The sequence below is a fragment of the Marmota monax genome, unplaced genomic scaffold (assembly GCF_021218885.2).
Source record: "Marmota monax isolate L192 unplaced genomic scaffold, Marmota_monax_Labrador192_F-V1.1 WCK01_AAM20220418_F8-fsc00009, whole genome shotgun sequence".
NCBI classification, from domain to species: Eukaryota; Metazoa; Chordata; class Mammalia; order Rodentia; family Sciuridae; genus Marmota; species Marmota monax.
The window spans coordinates 19712805-19728559 of NW_026694710.1; the positions used below are offsets into that span (position 1 = coordinate 19712805).

Below are 15755 nucleotides of genomic sequence, written 5' to 3' on the forward strand. Positions count from 1 at the left end.
GTATTTTGTTAGATTTTTATTATTTACTATTTTTGTATTATTCTATACTGTTCTTGCATTACTTACTATCATTTTGTGTAGTTTAAGGATTATAACAGTGTGTTTATAAGAGAAAGCACTTCATTGGCATTGAAGTCAACACTCACAGAGTTAGCTTCCTCTTCCACCATTGTATTGGAAAAATGTTCCAACTCTCTTCTCCCGATTGTCTGCTGCTACAAGACCCAATCAATGGCAGTTGCCCATGGTCTGCCTTCTGCATGAAGATCTTTCCTTTGGATGTAAGAAGGTAGTTATTGAAGGTATCAGTAGGAACCTAATTGAGGCTTTACCCAATGGAGAAAAAGTTTTAGTTTTGTTGTATAAGAAGAATCACAACTTGAACTTACAAGCTCTTTAATATATTTCCAAAATAGATTTTCATGATAAACCAACAGGACAGTGAGGGAGGGAGTGTGCCCATTTTATAGAGATGGACCCTAAACTAGATGATGAACTTGCTCAAGTCCACATAGATGTTGGGTGAAGGAGCCAGATGATACCAAGGCTCTAGGCTCCATGTTCCTTGGGTGAATTCTGGAAAGTTCCTGAATTCAGAGGTGGGAAGTCACAGTTGTGCCTACAGAGGAATCATCTGGTGGGAAGACCAGACCTGCAAGTGAAGGGAGACTGACATGGTCCAAGAACAAGCAAATAACTACCAATAAAAACGACCTCCACCCTAATCACAATAGCATGAAGCAAAAGTCAGACATGTTTTCCATAGTGGTCGCACCAATTTGCAGCGCCACCAGCAATGTATGAGTGTGTCTCCCCGCCCCCCACATCCTCGCCAACACTTATTGTTGCTTGTATTCTTTTTTATTTTTTTAGAAAGCTTTAATGTCCAGTATGCAACCATTCTTAAAAAAAGAAAAGACATATCAGTTTGTAGAATTCACTGCTCTTAGATACAATGCCAGTTTGTTTTACAACACATAAAATATGTTTTCAGAGTATTGTCAAGAACTCTCCTAAATCCTAGTCACTTAAAAAAATAAATAAAACTATCTCTCTCTCTCTCTCTCTCTCTCTCTCTCTCTCTCTCTGACAATTCACTGTGTGAAAGCATTATTCTATTTCCATGCAACTTATATTGTTAGGTGTTTATGTAAATAAATATGTTTTCTAGTAAATGGCAAATGGGTTTACACCAAAGACAATTAAAAATGAGCAATAGAAAAATGTCAGACCCCAAAGTTCTTCCAGGGACACATAAAGAATCATGTCTTGAATACATTCATCCATTGTTACTGTGTGCTCCTTCTCTATGTTTGGTTAGTATCAAATACCAGTCTTTTGTTTATTGTATAGTAAGCTTTCAAAGAAAAGGCAAATTCTCAGCCATTTATGCAGACATTTGAATACCGTGTTTATTTTTTTAAAATTTTTTATTGTTGGCTGTTCAAAACATTACATAGTTCTTGATGTATCATATTTCACACTTTGATTCAAGTGGGTTATGAGCTCCCATTTTTACCCCATATACAGATTGCAGAATCACATCAGTTACACATCCATTGATTTACATATTGCCATACTAGTGTCTGTTGTGTTCTTCTGCCTTTCCTATCCTCTACTATCCCCCCTCCCCTCCCCTCCCCTCCCCTCTTCTCTCTCTGCCCCCTCTACGGACATTCATTTGTCCCCCTTGTATTATTTTTCCCTTTCCCCTCACTTCCTCTTGTATGTACTTTTGTATAACTCTGAGGGTCTCCTTCCATTTCCATGCAATTTCCCTTCTCTCTCCCTTTCCCTCCCACCTCTCATCCCTGTTTAATGTTAATCTTCTTCTCATGCTCTTCGACCCTACTCTGTTCTTAGTTACTCTCCTTATATCAAAGAAGACATTTGGCATTTGTTTTTTAGGGATTGGCTAGCTTCACTTAGCATAATCTGCTCTAATGCCATCCATTTCCCTGTAATTCTATGATTTTGTCATTTTTTAATGCAGAGTAATACTCCATTGTGTATAAATGCCACATTATTTTTATCCATTCATCTATTGAAGGGCATCTAGGTTGGTTCCACAGTCTTGCTATTGTGAATTGTGCTGCTATGAACATCGATGTAGCAGTGTCCCTGTAGCATGCTCTTTTTAGGTCTTTAGGGAATAGACCGAGAAGGGGAATAGCTGGGTCAAATGGTGGCTCCATTCCCAGCTTTCCAAGAAATCTCCATACTGCTTTCCAAATTGGCTGCATCAATTTGCAGTCCCACCAGCAATGTACAAGTGTACCCTTTTCCCCACATCCTCGCCAGCACTTGTTGTTGTTTGACTTCATAATGGCTGCCAATCTTACTGGAGTGAGATGGTATCTTAGGGTGGTTTTGATTTGCATTTCTCTGACTGCTAGAAATGGTGAGCATTTTTTCATGTACTTGTTGATTGATTGTATGTCCTCCTCTGAGAAGTGTCTGTTCAGGTCCTTGGCCCATTTGTTGATTGGGTTGTTTGTTCTCTTATTGTCTAATTTTTTGAGTTCTTTGTATACTCTGGATATTAGGGCTCTATCTGAAGTGTGAGGAGTAAAGATTTGTTCCCAGGATGTAGGCTCTCTATTTACCTCTCTTATTGTATCTTTTGCTGAGAAAAAAACTTTTTAGTTTGAGTAAGTCCCATTTGTTGATTCTAGTTATTAACTTTTGTGCTATGGGTGTCCTATTGAGGAATTTGGAGCCCGACCCCACAGTATGTAGATCGTAGCCAACTTTTTCTTCTATCAGACGGCGTGTCTCTGATTTGATATCAAGCTCCTTGATCCATTTTGAATTAACTTTTGTGCATGGTGAGAGAAAGGGATTCAGTTTCATTTTGTTGCATATGGATTTCCAGTTTTCCCAGCACCATTTATTGAAGATGCTATCCTTCCTCCATTGCATGCTTTTAGCCCCTTTATCAAATATAAGGTAGTTGTAGTTTTGTGGATTGGTTTCTGTGTCCTCTATTCTGTACCATTGGTCCACCCACCTGTTTTGGTACCAGTACCATGCTGTTTTTGTTACTATTGCTCGAAGTCTGGTATCGCTATACCGCCTGATTCACACTTCCTGCTTAGCATTGTTTTTGCTATTCTGGGTCTTTTATTTTTCCATATGAATTTCATGATTGCTTTCTCTATTTCTACAAGAAATGCCGTTGGGATTTTGATTGGCATTGCATTAAACCTATAGAGAACTTTTGGTAATATCGCCATTTTGATGATGTTAGTTCTGCCTATCCATGAACAGGGTATATTTTTCCATCTTCTAAGATCTTCTTCTATTTCTCTCTTTAGGGTTCTGTAGTTTTCATTGTATAAGTCTTTCACCTCTTTTGTTAGGTTGATTCCCAAGTATTTTATTTTTTTTGAAGATATTTTGAATGGAGTGGTTGTCCTCATTTCCATTTCAGAGGATTTGTCGCTGATATACAGGAATGCCTTTGATTTATGCGTGTTGATTTTATATCCTGCCACTTTGCTGAATTCATTTATTAGCTCTAATAGTTTCTTTGTAGACCCTTTTGGGTCTGCTAGGTATAGAATCATGTCATCTGCAAATAGTGATAATTTAAGTTCTTCTTTTCCTATTTTGATGCCTTTAATTTCTTTCGTCTGTCTAATTGCTCTAGCCAGTGTTTCGAGAACTATGTTGAACAGAAGTGGTGAGAGAGGGCATCCCTGTCTTGTTCCAGATTTTAGAGGGAATGCCTTCAATTTTTCTCCATTCAGAATGATGCTAGCCTGAGGCTTAGCATAGATTGCTTTTACAATATTGAGGTATGTTCCTGTTATCCCTAGTTTTTCTAGAGTTTTGAACATAAAGGGATGCTGTACTTTGTCGAATGCTTTTTCCGCATCTATCGAGATGATCATATGGTTCTTATTTTTAAGTCTATTGATGGGGTGAATAACATTTATTGATTTCCGTATATTGAACCAGCCTTGCATCCCAGGGATGAATCCTACTTGATCATGGTGCACAATTTTTTTGATATGTTTTTGTATCCGATTCGCCAGAATTTTATTGAGGATTTTTGCATCTAGGTTCATTAGAGATATTGGTCTGTAGTTTTCTTTCTTTGAAGTGTCTTTGTCTGGTTTAGGTATCAGGGTGATGTTGGCCTCATAGAATGAATTTGGAAGTTCTCCCTCTTTTTCTGTTTCCTGAAGTAGCTTGAAAAGTATTGGTATTAGTTCCTCTTTAAAGGTTTTGTAAAACTCTGCTGTATACCCATCCGGTCCTGGGCTTTACTTAGTTGGTAGTCTTTTGATGGTTTCTTCTATTTCCTCAATTGATATTGGTCTGTTTAGGTTGTCTATATCCTCCTGACTCAATCTGGGCAGATCATATGACTTAAGAAATTTATCGATGCCTTCACTATCTTCTAATTTATTGGAGTATAAGGATTCAAAATAATTTTTGATTATCTTCTGTATATCTGAAATGTCTGTTGTGATATTGCCTTTTTCATCCCGTATGCTAGTAATTTGAGTTCTCTCTCTTCTTCTCTTCGCTAGCATGGCTAAGGGTCTGTCGATTTTGTTTATTTTTTCAAAGAACCAACTTTTAGTTTTGTCAATTTTTTCAATTGTTTCTTTTGTTTCGATTTCATTAATTTCAGCTCTGATTTTAATTATTTCTTGCCTTCTACTTCTTTTGCTGTTGTTTTGCTCTTCTTTTTCTAGGATTTTGAGATGAAGTATGAGATCATTTATTTGTTGGTTTTTTCTTTTTTTAAGGAATGAACTCCAAGCAATGTATTTTCCTCTTAGAACTGCTTTCAATGTGTCCCATAGATTCCGATATGTTGTGTCTGTGTTTTCATTAATCTCTAAGAATTTTTTAATTTCCTCCTTGATGTCTTCTATAACCCATTGATCATTCAGTAACCTATTGTTCATTCTCCAAGTGATGTATTCTTTTTCCTTCCTTCTTTTATCGTTGATTTTCAGTTCCATTCCATTATGATCAGATAGGATGCATGGTACTATCTCTACTCCTTTATATTGTCTAAGAGTTTCCCTGTGACATAATATATGATCTATTTTTGAGAAGGATCCATGTGCTGCTGAGAAAAAAGGGTAACTGCTTGATGTTGGGTGGTATACTCTATATATGTCAATTAGGTCTAGGTTATTAATTGTGTTATTGAGTTCTATAGTTTCCTTATTCAACTTTTGTTTGGAAGATCTGTCCAGTGGCGAGAGAGGTGTGTTGAAGTCTCCCATGATTATTGTATGGTGGTCTATTAGACTCTTGAACTTGAGAAGAGTTTGTTTGATGAACATAGCTGCACCATTGTTTGGGGCATATATATTTATGATTGTTATGTCTTGTTGGTGTATGGTTCCCTTAAGCAGTATGTAGTGTCCCTCTTTATCCCTTTTGATTAACTTTGGCTTGAAATCTATTTTATTTGATATGAGCATGGACACTCCTGCTTGTTTCCGAAGTCCATATGAGTGATATGATTTTTCCCAACCTTTCACCTTCAGCCTATGTATGTCTTTTCCTATCAAATGCGTCTCCTGTAGGCAGCATATTGTTGGGTCTTGTTTTGTGATCCATTCTACTAGCCTGTGTCTCTTGATTGGTGAGTTTAAGCCATTAACATTTAGGGTTATTATTGAGATATGGGTTGTTCTTCCAGCCATATTTGTTTATTTATGTTACTAAACATGGTTTGTTTTCCTCTTTGATTATTTTTCCCCCCTTTACTGTCCTACCTCCCACTGTTGGTTTTCATTGTTATTTTCCATTTCCTCTTCCTGTAATGTTTTGCCAATGATGTTTTGAAGAGATGGTTTTCTAGCTGCAAATTCTTTTAACTTTTGTTTATCGTGGAAGGTTTTAATTTCATCTTCCATCCTGAAGATTAATTTTGCTGGAAACACAATTCTTGGTTGGAACCCATTTTCTTTCAGTGTTTGAAATATGTTATTCCAGGATCTTCTAGCTTTCAGAGTCTGTGTTGAAAGATCAGCTGTTATCCTGATTGGCTTACCCCTAAATGTGATCTGCTTCCTTTCTCTTGTAGCTTTTAAAATTCTCTCCTTATTCTGTATGTTGGGCATCTTCATTATAATGTGTCTAGGTGTGGATCTCTTATGATTTTGCACATTCGGCGTCCTGTAGGCTTCTAGGATTTGGGATTCTGTCTCATTCTTCAAGTCTGGGAAGTTTTCTCGTATTATTTCATTGAATAGATTGCTCATTCCTTTGGTTTGAAACTCTGTCCCTTCCTGTATCCCAATGACTCTTAAATTTGGTCTCTTGTTGTTATCCCATATTTCTTGGATGTTCTGCTCATGGTTTCTTAACAGTCTTGCTGAGCTGTCTATGTTCTTTTCAAGTTGAAATACTTTATCTTCATTGTCTGATGTTCTATCTTCTAAGTGTTCTACTCTGCTGGTAGTATTCTCAATTGAGTTTTTAAGTTGGTTTATTGCTTCCTGCATTTCTAGGATTTCTGTTTGTTTTTTATAACCTCTATCTCCCTGTATAGTTGATCTTTTGCTTCTTGGATTTGTTTATGTAATTCATTGTTGAAGTGATCTTTTATTGTCTGATTTTGCTGTCTGATGTCTTCCTTGAGACTCCAGATCATCTGAAGCATGTATATCCTGAATTCCTTATCTGACATTCCATCTGCTGCAGCTATTCCCTCTTCTAACGTTGAGTTGACCTGCATTGCTTGTGGTCCTTTCTTTCCTTGTCTCTTCATACTGTTCGCGTTCCTTTCTACTTGGTGAAACTGTTGTGCTATTGAATTTCCCCCCTATATATTTATATTGGTCTTGTATAGTTGCAAAGTCTCCCTCGCAGGCGCGGGCGGCGGCTCTGCCCCTCCTCCAATTGGGGCAATGTGCCTACCACGCCGGCAGGCCGCTGGGCCTGCTCTGCCAGTCGGTAGCAGGTCCGCCTACCTTGCAGGCGCCGGCGGCAGTTCTGTCCCTCTGCGGGCCGCTAGGCTTGTTCTGTCGGTGGTCGCAGTTCTGCCTACTTTGCAGGCGCGGGGGGGGGGGGTGGCTCTACCCTTCCTCAGGCCACTGGGCCTGTTCTGTCTGTCGGTTGCAGGTCTGGCCTGTTCTGATGGTGGTCACAGTTCCGTCTCTGTTGCTTGTATTCTTGATAATTGCCATTCTGACTGGAGCAAGATGAAATCTTAGAATAGTTTTGATTTGTATCTCTCTAATTACTAGAGAAATTGAACATTTTTTTATGTTTGTTGATCGATTGTATATCTTCTGAGAAGTGTCTATGTAGCTCCCTAGTCCATTTATTGATTGGATTGTTGGGTTTTTTGTTTGTCTGTTGTGTGTGTGTGTGTGTGTGTGTGTGTGTAAGTTTTTTGAGTTCTTTATATATTCTGGAGATAAGTGCTCATAGAATCACCATTTGACCCAGCTCTCCCACTCCTTGTTCTGTACCAAAAGTAGTTAAAATCAGCATACTGTAGTGACACAGCCACATCAGTGTTCATTGTAGCTCAGTTTACAGTAGCTAAACTGTGAAAGCCATCTAGATGCCCTTTAACAGATGAATCAATAAAGAAACTCTGGTACATATGCACAATGGAATATTACTCAGCATTAAAAGAGAATGAAATTTTGGCATTTGCAGGTAAATGGATGGAGTTTGAGAATATCATATTAAGTGAAGTAAGCCAATCCCCAAACACCAAAGGCTGAATGTTCTCTCTGATAAATGGATGCTGATCCATTATGGGGGGAGGTGCATGGGAATAATGGAGGAACTTCGGGCAAAGGGGAGGGAGGGGAGAAGAGGGGACATGGGAGCAGGAAAGATGGTGGAAGGGGATGGACATCATTACCCTAGATACATGTATGGGTGCACACATGGTATGACTCTACATCATTTACAACCAGAGAAATGAAGAGTTGTACTCCATTTGTATACAATGAATCAAAATGCAGTCTGTGGTCAAGCATAATTAGAACAAATAAAATATGAATTAAATAAAATGCTAAAAAATTCTTAAAAAAAAAGTCAGACCCGCCCCATCCTGATATAGGAAGCTCGACAGGAGGTTCACATTGGCTTGTCAGTGCTGTGAGATGTTGTGATTTTTGAAGTCTATTTTATGCTGATCTGCTGAATAAAGAGGTTCTCACTGAAGCCCAAAGCAACAGAGTTTAGCTTTCTGGTTGGAGCAGTAGGCAAAAGAAGAAAGGAAGGAAGGGAGGGAAGAAGGAAGGAAGAAAGGAAGGAAGGGAGGGAGGGAAGGAAGGAAGAAAGAGGAGAAGGAAGGAAGAAAGGAAGACAATCTCAAGATGATTATCAAAAGACACCTTCAATTGTTTCCCAAGAAATAAATTTATTTATATACTAATATACAATAAAAATAGATGGTAAATAAGGAAAGAAGAAGGCAAACCCAGTGCAAGAGAATGTTAAAGTGAACAAAGTCATGAAATTCAAAGCTGATTGCAGGATTTCTCCCAGGGTAGGGAAGAGTTTACGTAAGAACTGACCTTAACAGTTATGTTTGGAGATAAAGGTGCCAAAGTGATGCAGAGTTGATTAAGGCACTCTACATCTGAGCTCAAGGATATCATCGACTGTAGAGATGAACATGAGCAGAGGGCTTACCTGGCAGGCCTGAGATCTTGGATTCAATCAAACGTGGGAGGAGAGAAGGAAAGGAGGGTGGGGAGAAAAAGTAGAAGAGAGAGGGAGACTAGGGGGACCATATGGATGCAGGAACAGAGAGAGCACTGAGAATGTAAGTTTAAATTCAGAAGATTGTTTTTCGACACATGAGCTTTGAGCAGTACCTGTGGCAGGTGTAATGAGGCATCTTTTCAGTAGCAGGACCATTAAGTATGCTATTCCTTCACTCCTTCATAGGTTGAGTGAACTCTCCTCCTTCTTTGTACCTCCTTCTGGCATTGCAATCAAATCTCCTGTAAAATACCCCTCTGGGTGAATGCTTTCTCTGAGTGGTGTTTTGTGGAAAGAAGCAAAGTTCTGGGACTAAGACATCCTGAGAAAGAGGGGAAACACCCATGAGAGGAGACAAGTCTGGTCTAACCCTGTCCTGGCCCCTACCTCACTTGGCTCCAGCCCCCTTGCTCTCTCCTCCTCTCCTCTCCATCACCTCCCTTTTACTGTCTACTCTCTTGTCTGCTTTCTGCCTCATCTTCTTAATTATTTTTCCTAGATCATGCAGCTTGGTCCTGCCTTGGAGTTTGTATTTTCCATGGGAAGACTCCAGCCTTACATCTTCTTAAACTTGGCTCATTTGTGGCGTTCAGAACTCAGTGTCTGAACGCGAATCTCACCCTTCATGCAGTCATTTTTTTCTTGTTTTGGTAAGAACATTTAACTTGAGATCTACCCTCTTAACATATTCTTGACTGTCCAATATATTATCATGGACTATAGGCTCAATGTTGTATTGCAGATCTAGAGAAGATTATTCATCTTGCAGGACTGAGACTTTCTGCCCATTGATTAGTAATTCCCCATTTTTCCTTCCCCCAGCTGTTGGAAAATTCCACTGCCATTTTAAATTGTATGAATTTGACTACTTTAGATACCTCACATAAGTACAAACATGCAGTATTTGTCTAAGACTGTTATTTTGCTTGGCAGAATGTCCTCAAATGTCATTCATGTGTCACAGATGGGATAATTTTCTTCTTTTTAAAAGCTAAATTGCATGAGTATACCACAGTTTATCTAATCACTCATCTGTCAGTGAACACTTGGTTTGTTTTCACATCTTGGCTATGAACTTGGGAGTGCAAATATCTCTTTAAGATCCTGATTCCAATTATTTTTGATAAATGCCCAGAAGAGGGATTGCTGAATCACATGCTAGTTTTGTATTTAATTTGTGTAATCTCTCTGCTCTTTCCCACTGTGGCAGAACAGTTTTATATTTCCAAACAAGTGTGCAAAGATTTCTCTCCAATGCTTGTTGCTTTTCTCTCTCTCTCTCTCTTTTTTTTTTTTTAAAAATAGTCATCTCAGTATATATAAAGGGATATCTATATGGTTTCATTTGCATTTCCCTGAAGACTGATGATGTTGAACAGTTTTTCGTAGACCTGTTGATATTTGCACATCCATTTTGGAGAAATGTTTATTCAAGCCCTTAGCCAATTGTTTTTATTTGTTGTGTTGTTTTGTTTTACACTTTTGATATAGGAGTTCCTTATCTTTTGGAAACTAACCTTTACCAGATGCATGGTTTATGAACATATTCTCTCATTCCATTGGTTGTAACCATGATTTTGACGTAATTCAGTGAGTGTCCGAAGGCTTAGTGTGTAGGATACTTGATCTCTAGTGTGGCAATATGAGAGCTAGTGAGACCTTTAAGAGGTGGGACCTAGAAAGGGGTTCCATAGGTAATATAGCAGCTGGCCTAGGAAGAGATTAAGGTAGCTCTCATGGATCCCTAAACTCTTTCAAAAGCAAGTTGTTGTAAGGGTAAGCCTGACCCCTGAATCACTCTCTGGTTCCTGTTTGGTGATATGATCTCTCTCTTCCACCATGATGCCATTGGGCCCTCACAAGGGGCTGAACCTATAGGCCAACCCAATCTTGTCCTTTCTTCCTTTATTCCTTTCTTCCTTTCTTTCTTTCTTTCTTTCTTTCTTTCTTTCTTTCTTTCTCTATTTCTCTCTTTCTTTCATTTTTTTGTACCAGGGATTGATTCCATGGGTGTTTAATCATGGAGCCACATCTCCAGTCCTTTTTATTTTTTTATTTTAAGACAGAATCTCATTAAGTTGCTTAGAGTCTCACTAAGTTGCTGAGGTTGACCTTCAACTTGCAATCCTCTTGCCTCAGACTCTTGAGCTGCTATGGTTACAGGCATGTGACACCATGCCCAGAAATCTTGTGCTTTCAACCTCCAAGCCTGTCAGCAAAATAACTTATTTTCTTCATAAAATACCTTCTCTTGGCTATTTCATTATAGCAGTGAAACACAGACAAACACAATTGCCTTTATACTCTTTGATTTTTTCCTTTATACTGCAAAAGCATTTTACTTCTCACTTATTTATATTTTCATTGTTTGTGCTTCTCATGACATACCCATGAAATCACTATCAAGTCCAATGTCAGGAAGATTTTTCCTTGTGCTTTCTTCTAGGAGTTTTGCAGTTTCCATTTTTACCTTTAAGTTTGTAATCCATTTTGAGTTGATTTTTATATGAAGTGTATGATAAGGGTCTAATTTTATTCTTTTGCAAGTGAATGCACACTTTTCCTAACACCATTTGCTGAATAAACTATATTTTTCCCATTGAATGTTCTTACCATCCTTTGTGAAGGTCAGTTGACTTTACATGTGTTTTGGTTTTGTTGTTGTTGTTGTTGTTGTTTTAAATCTAGACTCTGTTCTATTCCATTGCTCTACTTGTCCATCTGGGATATTTTTTCCTCCACTCACTCTTTTGTTGAGAAGAGGCAGGGTCAAAGACATCTACCAGTCCAATACACTGCCCCAATTCTCCTTTCCATAGCTAGACTATGCCAGGTGCATCAGCGTTTCAGGATTAATGGAGGAGAAGACAATACTCTGGGGAGCCCCGTTGGAAAATTGAGGTACTGAATGTGTGAACCAGCCCCTTCTCCCCTGGGTAAAGCTGACATGGAATATTTCTTCCTGATTGCATGTCAGGGGAAGGACATTTATCATGAGAATGTCCTAAATCTCCCTGCCAGCTTCAGCAAGTTGAACTTAGAATTCTCCTGGGGCACGGGGACTTTCAATTCGCTTTTCTCTCAAAGGCAATTTGTTCATGAACAATTGCTGAATTTCTATGTTTGTGGGGTAACAGGGGACCCAGGGATTCCCAATCTCTTTTTCTATTATCACTTTCTCATAGGGTCATCCTTAGTCATTCAATCTGAAGTCTCCTTTTTTGTCACTCTATAACATACCATCCTGCCGGGTGCAGTGGCCCAAGCCTCTAATCCCAGTGATTCAGGGGGCTGAGGAAGGAGGATTGTAAATTTCAGGCCAGCCTTAGAAACTTAGTGAGGCCCTAAGCAACTTAGCAAAGCCCTGTCTCAAAATAAAAAGTAAAACAGGGATAGGAATATGGCTCAGTGGTAAAGTGCCCCTGGGTTCAATCCCTGGCACAAAACAAAACAAAACAACAAAAATATATCACCCCATTTCATTGTCCTGAGATTACTCATTTCATTTGATATTAGTGAATCCCTATATTTGTTTCCTAATGCCTCTTGATTATTTTCCTCCTAATATGTAACATCCATGGGAGAAAATTTGCTTAGTACAAATTAATTAGTATTATATTAGTTTTTAATATATACCCAGTAGTACTCAAGTTTGGGCACCATAGTCTTCTTTATGAATCCTCTATAAGCAATACTTACTTGTTACAGATAATGGCCTACACTCATGCAATTCTGCATAAAATTCACAGATATCTGGAATCCTCGAAAATTTTATGAATAGATGATAACCTTCTTGAAGGCAGGAATCAGGAAATATAATGCTACAGGGCCTAGTCCAAGCCTTGGTATAGAGAAATGTGATATATCACAAATAAATGCACATATGTGACATATAATATACAATATGTGTATCTCTCTCTCTCTCTCTACCTGTATGTATAAATTTCAATTTCCAACCTTCTTCCTTCATAATCGCAGCGGAATCTTCAGTGTGGTAAAAGGCCATCAAGAACCTCTGAAGCAGTGCACCAATTTTACATGTAAGATAATGGAAGTCGCAAAGAGGGAAAATGACCAATCAAATTTCACAAAAACCAAAAACTGCAATGCTACTAGGAGAACACAGTCCCTCTGATTCAAGATCCAGTGTTTGTTCTCAGATCTCCGAACATGTAGTATTATCTGCTTCCTGTTCTGCAAATTGAGTGAGTTGAACAAAAGCCTTTAGTATCCCTTAACACTGCAAAACCAAGTTACCTTTTGTAAATCAAAAGAAAATTCAAAATGTACTTTTCAAAGTAGATCGTGAGGAATCTATAAACTCGAGAGCTATCAGAAATGACAAAGCAAGTCAAGCATAGGTTTGTCTGAGAGGTAAGGCATTAATTCAAGGATGTGACTCAATTTAAGATTTAAAGCAGTTCAAGTTCTAAGAAATTGCCAACCTTCGTTTTTAATTACGGGTAGAGAAATGGAATTTGTCTCTAGAAGGCTTATGGTTTCTTCTAAGGCAAGCTGAAATGAAGATACAAGATTTCCTAACAGGGTACAAAGAGAGTGACCAATTAGGGCATTTTCTCTGATAAATTCCTCATTCTATCCCAAAGTTGGCAACTTCTATTGCTGAGAGAAAGAAGAGAAAAATGTGAAAATAAACCATTCTTGTGTGAATGACATTAAATTCAGTGAGTTAAGAGAACTACTCTGAGGAGAAAAACACACTTATTTATGTGTGATTTTACTGGAACTATGATTTGCAGTCTAAAACCTGTCCTCCCCACTTTCTCTCTTCAATCAGAAAGTATAAGTTCTGTGTATCACTCCAGGTTATATGTGAAATTGTGTATGTGTATTTCAGATGGAAAACCAAATTAATTTAATGGTGTCAGTTCTTTTTAGCAAAAGATTCTTGCTCCATTTTCTGTACCTAAACCATCCACCCATCTCTGACCATCCAGTGAAATTAAAAAATTGCAAATTACTTGCATCCATTTACCTTCCATAACTTTGTTTCTAATATATTCTCCCTTAAAAATGTGAAATTGGGTATTTTCCAAAATTAAAAGAAGGAGTGTATTAATATTTCAACATGAAATATGTGATTCTGAGCATTTTAAGTGGCTAAGGGACATTGATAAACACTTTAATGACTCCATGTGCTCAACGTACAGAGTAAAATCCAAATTTTTTAGCATCACACATATATTAGGATTCTCCAGAGAACCTACTCCCAATTTACCTCCATATCAACACACTAAAAGAGATTCCTTACAAAGTATGGGCTCCTGTGGTGATTTTAGAAACTGAGTCATCTGTCCATCTGGAATGTCAAGGTGGTGTCACAGGAAGACTGTGGTATAGTTTGAAGTCCCAAGGGCCAAAGAGCCATGAATGAATGTCCATCCAAGACCTTCACTCAAGGCCTGAGAACCAAGAGTTTTGGGGGCAGAAGACCCATGTTTCAGCGGCTGCATTCAGGCTGAGTGAATTGAACACTCCTGTGCTTTTTGCTCTATTCCAGCCCTCAACAGACTGAAGGACGTCCACCCACAGTGGGGAGGGCCATCTGTTTCATCCAGTCTACCAATTCAAAAGTTAATCCCGTCCAGAAACACCCTGATGAACACACCCAGAAATAATGTTCAGCTAGTTATCTCGGTGCTCCAACTCTGTCAAATTGAATCATAAAATTAACCATCACAATCCGCATTAGATTGATCGTAATACACGTTAGTGTCCAGCTTCCACTTGTTACTGACTTCCTATTACTCTCCCTCAAATCACCAACCCTTTCTCCCAGTCACTAACCCTGTGTTTCAGTCTTAGTTAAAATCTTGACATTTTCCTCAAACATGTTTTGAATATTTAGGCCTTCACATATACCAGACTCTGCCCAGGACTTTTTCCCTTCATCTCCACAATATTTATCGATCCTTAAATATCCAAATTTAGGATTTTCTCCTGTGTGCATCCTTCTTTGATGCATATAAACCATGTTAACAGCTGCTTTCTTTACATCTCCCAAACATCCAATGGTTTTCCCCATTCCTGTATGTATATAGGATTCTGCAGGTTTACAATTGCCCTTTCCCCCTCGTCCTACATACTCTCATGTGGTGCACTTAATAAGGTCAAGGTTCATTCTTACTGGTCTGTCACCTCATTGCAGACACATCTTCTGAAGCACAGCAGGCTTCTAATAAATAATTGGCTTTCTAATGGCTCCCATGTTTAACCTTAAAGTACAACTATAAAATATATATGTTCCAATGCTTGCTTCAGTAGCACATATGATAAATTGGAGTGATACAGTGCAGATTAGCATGGCCTTTGCACAAGGACGACATACAAATTCCAGAAGACTTTCAGAATTTTAACTATTAAGGATTGAATTAGAGCAATTATATTCAATTCTTTTATAAATGTGTCAAAATAAATCCTAATGTTATGTATAACTAAAAAGAATCAATAACTTTTTTTTCAAAAAAAATATAGATGAGCCATCCTTAGTTTCAAAAATGAAATTTGTAAAACCTTAGGGTTGAACAATACTGAGAATCTAGGTTTTAGAATGGAGGAGATTGTTAAGTGGAAAATGATAGTTTTGAAGCACCAACAGGAGGTTTGGAGGGAAAATTAGGTAGAAAAGAAGAAAGTTGATCAACAGTGAGATGAAGTAATGATGGAACAGAGTCTGCTCCCAAATGACCTGTGGTAAAGGAGATAATGGGGGGGGGGAGTGCAGGGCGGTGGCCTGGCCTAGAGAAGCTGGCAGAGTTTCCATTGGGTGTGCCTTTAGGAATCAGGGGCTCTGAGCCACAGGAGAACGTCTAAAATCCTACTCTTTAAAGTTGGGGCCACTGGACTGTAGCTTAAGTCCCTAAAAATGCTCGTTGACCACAAGTGACATAGGTGGAAAAATGTAGATAGACAGAGGGAGAAAGAGTATGGGAAAAATGAGGCATAGACACAAGAAGACAGGGGGACTTAGAAAAGGAAGAAGGGAACAGGGGAAGTAAGAGGGAAAGAAAATGAAGGGAAGAAAA

The 15755-nt window shown here is 38.5% G+C and overlaps 1 non-coding gene across 1 annotated transcript; it reads left to right on the top strand.

Annotated features, from left to right (window-relative positions):
• Positions 1-14982: 14982 nt before the first annotated feature.
• Positions 14983-15084, top strand: LOC124078838 (U6 spliceosomal RNA). Its single transcript, XR_006847070.1, has one exon. It is a non-coding gene; the product is annotated as a U6 spliceosomal RNA (small nuclear RNA).
• The last annotated feature ends 671 nt before the right edge of the window (positions 15085-15755 follow it).